The following is a 7500-nucleotide window of genomic DNA, read 5'->3' as shown; positions in this document are numbered from 1 at the left end:
AGCCTGTCTTCTCTTGAGAGCCATGTCTGCCTACGGCGGCCTTTCTCAATAGCAAGGCTATGCTCACTGAGTCTGTACATAGTCAAAGCTTTCCTTAATTTTGGGTCAGTCACAGTGGTCAGGTATTCTGCCGCTGTGTACTCTCTGTTTAGGGCCAAATAGCATTCTAGTTTGCTCTGTTTTTTTGTTAATTCTTTCCAATGTGTCAAGTAATTATCTTTTTGTTTTCTCATGATTTGGTTGGGTCTAATTGTGCTGTTGTCCTGGGGCTCTGTAGGGTGTGTTTGTGTTTGTGAACAGAGCCCCAGGACCAGCTTGCTTAGGGGACTCTTCTCCAGGTTCATCTCTCTGTAGGTGATGGCTTTGTTATGGAAGGTTTGTGAATCACTTCCTTTTAGGTGGTTGTAGAATTTAACGTCTCTTTTCTGGATTTTGATAATTAGTGGGTATCGGCCTAATTCTGCTCTGCATGCATTATTTGGTGTTCTACGTTGTACACGGAGGATATTTTTGCAGAATTCTGCGTGCAGAGTCTCAATTTGGTGTTTGTCCCATTTTGTGAAGTCTTGGTTGGTGAGCGGACCCCAGACCTCACAACCATAAAGGGCAATGGGCTCTATGACTGATTCAAGTATTTTTAGCCAAATCCTAATTGGTATGTTGAAATTTATGTTTCTTTTGATGGCATAGAATGCCCTTCTTGCCTTGTCTTGTCTCTCAGATCGTTCACAGCTTTGTGGAAGTTACCTGTGGCGCTGATGTTTAGGCCAAGGTATGTATAGTTTTTTGTGTGCTCTAGGGCAACAGTGTCTAGATTGAATTTGTATTTGTGGTCCTGGTGACTGGACCTTTTTTGGAACACCATTATTTTGGTCTTACTGAGATTTACTGTCAGGGCCCAGGTCTGACAGAATCTGTGCATAAGATCTAGGTGCTGCTGTAGGCCCTCCTTGGTTGGTGACAGAAGCACCAGATCATCGGTAAACAGCAGACATTTGACTTCGGATTCTAGCAGGGGGAGGCCGGGTGCTGCAGACTTTTCTAGTGCCCGCGCCAATTCGTTGATATATATGTTGAAGAGGGTGGGGCTTAAGCTGCATCCCTGTCTAACCCCACGACCCTGTGTGAAGAAATGTGTGTGTTTTTTGCCAATTTTAACCGCACACTTGTTGTTTGTGTACATGGATTTTATAATGTCGTATGTTTTACCCCCAACACCACTTTCCATCAGTTTGTATAGCAGACCCTCATGCCAGATTGAGTCGAAGGCTTTTTTGAAATCAACAAAACATGAGAAGACTTTGCCTTTGTTTTGGTTTGTTTGGTTGTCAATTAGGGTGTGCAGGGTGAATACATGGTCTGTTGTACGGTAATTTGGTAAAAAGCCAATTTGACATTTGCTCAGTACATTGTTTTCATTGAGGAAATGTACGAGTCTGCTGTTAATGATAATGCAGAGGATTTTCCCAAGGTTACTGTTGACACATATTCCACGGTAGTTATTGGGGTCAAATTTGTCTCCACTTTTGTGGATTGGGGTGATCAGTCCTTGGTTCCAAATATTGGGGAAGATGCCAGAGCTAAGTATGATGTTAAAGAGTTTTAGTATAGCCAATTGGAATTTGTTGTCTGTATATTTGATCATTTCATTGAGGATACCATCAACACCACAGGCCTTTTTGGGTTGGAGGGTTTTTATTTTGTCCTGTAACTCATTCAATGTAATTGGATAATCCAGTGGGTTCTGGTAGTCTTTAATAGATGATTCTAAGATCTGTATTTGATCATGTATATGTTTTTGCTCTTTATTCTTTGTTATAGAGCCAAAAAGATTGGAGAAGTGGTTTACCCATACATCTCCATTTTGGATAGATCATTCTTCTTGTTGTTGTTTGTTTAGTGTTTTCCAATTTTCCCAGAAGTGGTTAGAGTCTATGGATTCTTCAATTGCATTGAGCTGATTTCTGACATGCTGTTCCTTCTTTTTCCGTAGTGTATTTCTGTATTGTTTTAGTGATTCACCATAGTGAAGGCGTAGACTCAGGTTTTCCGGGTCTCTATGTTTTTGGTTGGACAGGTTTCTCAATTTCTTTCTTAGATTTTTGCATTCTTCATCAAACCATTTGTCATTATTGTTAATTTTCTTCGGTTTTCTATTTGAGATTTTTAGATTTGATAGGGAAGCTGAGAGGTCAAATATACTGTTAAGATTTTCTACTGCCAAGTTTACACCTTCACTATTACAGCGGAACGTTTTACCCAGGAAATTGTCTGAAAGGGATTGAATTTGTTGTTGCCTAATTGTTTTTTGGTAGGTTTCCAAACTGCATTCCTTCCATCTATAGCATTTCTTAATGTTACTCAGTTCCTTTGGCTTTGATGCCTCATGATTGATTATTGCTCTGTTTAAGTAGACTGTGATTTTGCTGTGGTCTGATAGGGGTGTCAGTGGGCTGACTGTGAACGCTCTGAGAGACTCTGGGTTGAGGTCGGTGATAAAGTAGTCTACAGTACTACTGCCAAGAGATGAGCTATAGGTGTACCTACCATAGGAGTCCCCTCGAAGCCTACCGTTGACTATGTACATACCCAGCGTGCGACAGAGCTGCAGGAGTTGTGACCCGTTTTTGTTGGTTATGTTGTCATAGTTGTGCCTAGGGGGGCATATGTGGGAGGGAATGCTGTCACCTCCAGGCAGGTGTTTGTCCCCCTGTGTGCTTAGGGTGTCAGGTTCTTGTCCGGTTCTGGCATTTAGGTCGCCACAGACTAGTACATGTCCCTGGGCCTGGAAATGATTGATTTCCCCCTCCAGGATGGAGAAGCTGTCTTCATTAAAATATGGGGATTCTAGTGGGGGGATATAGGTCTCTCTCTCTCTCTCTCTCTCTCTAACTCTCTCTCTCTCTCTACTCTGTCTCTCTCTCTCTCTCTCTCTCTCTCTCTCTCTCTCTACTCTCTCTCTCTCTCTCTCTCTGTCTCTCAGTTCAATTTCTGTTTAAAGGGCTTTATTGTCATGGGAAACATGTTTTTTAAATCCCAAGCGAAATAGATATTTAACTCTCTCCCCTTCTCTCGCTCTCTGTGTATCTGCTTCCCACTGCTGGGTGCTGGCTGTTACTGCTACACATTCAGGATCTCAGAAATGGACAGAGATGGTCCTAATGACAAAATGGACCCCTAGATCTTATGCCCTTGTGGAGATCTGAGAGGCTATGATTGGTGTAAACAACAAGGTGAAACCTCCACCTAGCCTATCAGAGGGCAAAGTGGGAGCTATTATCATGTTGCTTTCTAAGATTGCATTGATTTAAGGTTTAATTTATTTGCACCAAAGAAAACAAGTGATAGATAACAATACAGATAAATACTAATCAATATAAACGGTGTGCAGGTTGGAAGCCCGAGGGCTGATATGAAAACCACACCACAAAAAACAAACGATATACAATTATATTATATTATATACAATTATATTATATTATACTCAATTATATTATATTATGCTATATTATATTATATACAATTATATACAATTATATTATATTATATACAATTATATACAATTATATTATATACAATTATATTATATTATATACAATTATATACAACTATATTATATACAATTATATTATATTATATACAATTATATACAACTATATTATATACAATTATATTATATTATATACAATTATATACAATTATATTATATTATATACAATTATATACAATTATATACAATTATATACAACTATATTATATTATATACAATTATATTATATACAATTATATTATGTTATATACAATTATATTATATTATATACAATAATATTATATTATATTATATATCATTCATAAAGTACAAAAATAACAAAGTTTTGTTAAAACAGATCCCAAACCCACCAATCATAAATGTACAACTGAATGCTCACAGCTGTGTAGCGCATAATGTCTAAGGCAGCGCTGCCCAAACTCTGTCCTGGGCCCCACTTGGGTGCACATTCTGGGTTCTGCCCAAACTCTGTCCTGGGCCCCACTTGGGTGCACATTCTGGGTTCTGCCCAAACTCTGTCCTGGGCCCCACTTGGGTGCACATTCTGGGTTCTGCCCAAACTCTGTCCTGGGCCTCACTTGGGTGCACATTCTGGGTTCTGCCCAAACTCTGTCCTGGGCCCCACTTGGGTGCACATTCTGGGTTCTGCCCAAACTCTGTCCTGGGCCTCACTTGGGTGCACATTCTGGGTTCTGCCCAAACTCTGTCCTGGGCCTCACTTGGGTGCACATTCTGGGTTCTGCCCAAACTCTGTCCTGGGCCTCACTTGGGTGCACATTCTGGGTTCTGCCCAAACTCTGTCCTGGGCCTCACTTGGGTGCACATTCTGGGTTCTGCCCAAACTCTGTCCTGGACCCCACTTGGGTGCACATTCTGGGTTCTGCCCAAACTCTGTCCTGGACCCCACTTGGGTGCACATTCTGGGTTCTGCCCAAACTCTGTCCTGGGCCCCACTTGGGTGCACATTCTGGGTTCTGCCCAAACTCTGTCCTGGGCCCCACTTGGGTGCACATTCTGGGTTCTGCCCAAGCTGATTCAAATCATCACAGCTGGAAAGAGAAAGCTGTGTAGTGCTCAGACAAAAAACAAAACGAGACGCAGGTCTAGGGGTGGATTTGGGATTGGGCCAAAAAGAGTAGAGATACCATTCTGTAGATACCAGTCTGTAGTACTACCAGGTAACAGTAGCAGGGAGTCTGTAGTTCTACTATGCTACTGCTGCGCTCTGTTCATCATATATGCATAGTCACTTTAACCATATCTACATGTACATACTACCTCAATCAGTCTGACTAACCGGTGTCTGTATGTAACCTCGCTACTGTATATAGCCTCTCTACTGTATGTAGCCTCGCTACTGTATATAGCCTCTCTACTGTATATAACCTCGCTACTGTTATAGCCCTGCTACTGTATATAGCCTCTCTACTGTATGTAGGCTCTCTACTGTATATAGCCTCTCTACTGTATATAGCCTCTCTACTGTATATAGCCTCACTACTGTATATAGCCTCTCTACTGTATGTAGGCTCTCTACTGTATATAGCCTCTCTACTGTATATAGCCTCTCTACTGTATATAGCCTCTCTACTGTATATAGCCTCTCTACTGTATATAGCCTCACTACTGTATATAGCCTCACTACTGTATATAGCCTCTCTACTGTATATAGCCTCGCTACTGTTATAGCCTCTCTACTGTATATAGCCTCCCTACTGTATATAGCCTCTCTACTGTATATAGCCTTCCTACTGTATATAGCCTCCCTACTGTATATAGCCTCTCTACTGTATATAGCCTCTCTACTGTATATAGCCTCGCTACTGTTATAGCCTCTCTACTGTATATAGCCTCTCTACTGTATATAGCCTCGCTACTGTTATAGCCTCTCTACTGTATATAGCCTCTCTACTGTATATAGTCTCGCTACTGTTATAGCCTCTCTACTGTTTATAGCCTCTCTACTGTATATAGCCTCTCTACTGTATGTAGCCTCTCTACTGTATATAGGCTCTCTACTTTTATAGCCTCTCTACTGTATATAGCCTCTCTACTGTTTATAGCCTCTCTACTGTATGTAGGCTCTCCACTTTTATAGCCTCTCTACTGTATATAGCCTCTCTACTGTATATAGCCTCTCTACTGTATATAGCCTCTCTACTGTTTATAGCCTCTCTACTGTATGTAGGCTCTCTACTTTTATAGCCTCTCTACTGTATATAGCCTCTCTGCTGTTATAGCCTCTCTACTGTATGTAGGCTCTCTACTGTATATAGCCTCTCTGCTGTATATAGCCTCTCTGCTGAATATAGCCTCTCTACTGTATATAGCCTCTCTACTGTATATAGCCTCTCTACTGTATATAGCCTCTCTACTGTATATAGCCTCTCTACTGTTTATAGCCTCTCTACTGTATATAGCCTCTCTACTGTATATAGCCTCTCTACTGTATATAGCCTGTCTCTTTACTGTTGTTTTATTTCTTTACCTACCTATTGTTCACCTAATACCTTTTTGGCACTGTTGGTAAGTATTTCACTGTAATACCTGTTGCATTCAGCTCACGTGACAAATAAACTTTGACTTGATTTGATTTGACTACCAGGTGACAATAGCAGGGAGTCTGTAGTACTACCAGGTGACAATAGCAGGGAGTCTGTAGTACTACCAGGTGACAATAGCAGGGAGTCTGTAGTACTACCAGGTGACAATAGCAGGGAGTCAGGTAACCAGTCTGTAGTACTACCAGGTGACAATGGCAGGGAGTCTGTAGTACTACCAGGTGACAATAGCAGGGAGTCTGTAGTACTACCAGGTGACAGTAGCAGGGAGTCTGTAGTACTACCAGGTGACAGTAGCAGGGAGTCTGTAGTACTACCAGGTGACAATAGCAGGGGGTCTGTAGTACTACCAGGTGACAATAGCTAAACAGACTGTAGTAGTCACTCCTAGCCACAAGGGGGCAGTGAGGTCTCAGACATGGTATAAGTAGTCTGTGGGTAGTCTCATATCATGTAGTACTGTGTGGATACTCAAGGGGGCAGTGAGGTCTCAGACATGGTATAAGTAGTCTGTGGGTAGTCTCATATCATGTAGTACTGTGTGGATACTCAAGGGGGCAGTGAGGTCTCAGACATGGTATAAGTAGTCTTTGGGTAGTCTCATATCATGTAGTACTGTGTGGATACTCAAGGGGGCAGTACTGAGTTATAATATGTTCCAATCTGTATAGCAGTTCATATGTTCCAATCTGCTTTTACGTATTCACACATGGACACTCCACTTACACACACACACACACACACACACACACACACACACACACACACACACACACACACACACACACACACACACTGGTCAATCCAACCACTTACACATTACTGAGAGAGAAGGGGCTGGGGGGCAGTATGGGAAAGGGGAAAACGAGAGAAGCTGGGGAAAGAGGGAGATGAATAACATTAAATGGAACATTTTGTGAGAAGGAGAGAGAGAGGCAGAGAGTGAGAGGAGAGAGAGAGGCAGAGAGAGGCAGAGAGAGAGGAGAGAGAGAGGAGAGGGAGAGAGAGAGTCAGAGAGAGAGGAGAGAGAGAGAGGAGAGAGAGAGGAGAGAGAGGCAGAGAGAGAGGAGAGAGAGTGAGAGGAGAGAGAGAGGCAGAGAGTGTGAGAGGAGAGAGAGAGGCAGAGAGAGTAAGAGGAGAGAGAGGAGAGAGAGGCAGAGAGAGACAGAGAGAGGCAGAGAGAGAGGAGAGAGAGAGAGGAGAGAGAGAGGAGAGAGAGGCAGAGAGAGAGGAGAGAGAGTGAGAGGAGAGAGAGGCAGAGAGAGGCAGAGAGAGAGAGGAGCGAGAGAGGCAGAGAGAGGAGAGAGAGGAGAGAGAGGGGAGAGAGGAGAGAGGAGAGACAGAGGAGAGAGGCAGAGAGGCAGGCAGAGAGGAGAGAGGAGAGAGAAA

The sequence above is a fragment of the Oncorhynchus clarkii genome, chromosome 13 (genome assembly GCF_045791955.1).
Source record: "Oncorhynchus clarkii lewisi isolate Uvic-CL-2024 chromosome 13, UVic_Ocla_1.0, whole genome shotgun sequence".
Lineage (NCBI taxonomy): Eukaryota > Metazoa > Chordata > Actinopteri > Salmoniformes > Salmonidae > Oncorhynchus > Oncorhynchus clarkii.
The sequence above is the reverse complement of the archived record's forward strand: the minus strand, read 5'-3'. Positions refer to the sequence as shown.